Raw genomic sequence first — 1,636 nt, forward strand, 5'->3', positions numbered from 1 at the left:
ATTATCTACAACTTTTATAAATATTATGTCTAAGTCACTCTCATTTTTTTTTTCACTCAGTTCACCAATATAATTGAAGCACCAGAAGAGCTTTCAAGAATTAATTTGCCAGATAAAGTTGAATACATCCTTGAAGAAGTTAAAACCAAGTCCGAGCATCCGATAGATGCTGCATCTCCATCCGGACACAAGCAGGCAATTGAAATAGATGACAAGAAAGATATTCTGAAACAAAAAAAAAATAAGAAAAGATATTGACAAGGTAACATATATACATAATCTTGGATGGTTTCTTTAATTTATGTTATGCAAATTATTTCGTTAACTCTCTATTTTTTAATATGTAGGTTGGTTCAGATCTTGGATCTTTTAAGAAAGATATTTTTGAAGAACTAGGTAGCATTCGACTGCTACTCAATGACTCAATCAAGGCTGTTTTGCAGGCGATAAACAGTCAAAAGGATAACATTGATGCCAAGGTTTCATTTGAAATATATTCATTTTATACAATAGTTTTATCACGTCTAAGTTTATATTATCGTTCATAAAGTATATATCCGAACAAATTAAATGCCTGCAGTTTGCTGGGAGTTCTACAAAAAAATGATGAGCAGTCAAAAGAAAAGAATAATCAACACTTTCTGGGCAATAGTGATAAAACAGTGCATGCCAGCAGTAGTAAAACATGCATCTACAATATATCTACAATATATCTACATATATCTACAATATATTTATATTATGCCTACAATATATCTACATATATATACATATCTATATTATGTCTATAATATATCTACCTATTGCCTAATTTTGTATCAACTAATATGCATTATATTTTCAATTGTTTTCTTAGATACAGGGCACGTGAATGACATAGAAATTGAGGAGAATGTTCCCGTACATGTTGATTTATCTTCCCAATTTGAAGGGGCATTTGATGAAGAGAATGCAAGTATGATTTAGTATATGTTATCATCACATTTCATAATACATTTTGCATATCAGATGCAGGACAACATTTCAATAAATTTACTACATTTAAACTACAATTTGTATGCAGTGATGTTAGTATTTAGTACAAATTATCTACAATTTTATTAACTTAAACATATTTACTATAACAGTGAAAGAAGCTATGCCTGCAGAATCTCCTAAATAGGAAGCTACAATAAGCATTCCAGGAGAACAAAAGAATGAGGAGAAGGAGACAAAAATGCAATCTCCCATTTAAGAAGAGAATCTTATATAAGAAGGAGATGATTGCTGTGAAGAAGGAGGTGAACCAGCTGACTACGTTAATGTAGGTGATTCGGACAATGACTCCTGATCTGAGAAAAGGGAAGTTACACTTGATGATTTTGAGCTGCCAGAGAACTTCTCCTAGATTGTTAAGTTCGGCGAGCTTAACAAAGATGAAACAACCCCTGTTCATCAAGGAAGAACAAGGCAGCCCGGAAAGCATGCCCGATCCCCCTTTCTCCCTTTTTACAGTTTTGGTAGGAGTACTTCTGTTGGACCTCTAATTTTCCTCATCAAGCATCCATTTACTGGGGTTATTGGGGAAGATGTTGATACTAACTTGTTGGAAGAATTCAACAAGTGGTTGTACCTTGGTACCGATTCAGTTTCAAAG

Source organism: Nicotiana tabacum, chromosome 23 (genome assembly GCF_000715075.1).
Source record: "Nicotiana tabacum cultivar K326 chromosome 23, ASM71507v2, whole genome shotgun sequence".
NCBI lineage: Eukaryota > Viridiplantae > Streptophyta > Magnoliopsida > Solanales > Solanaceae > Nicotiana > Nicotiana tabacum.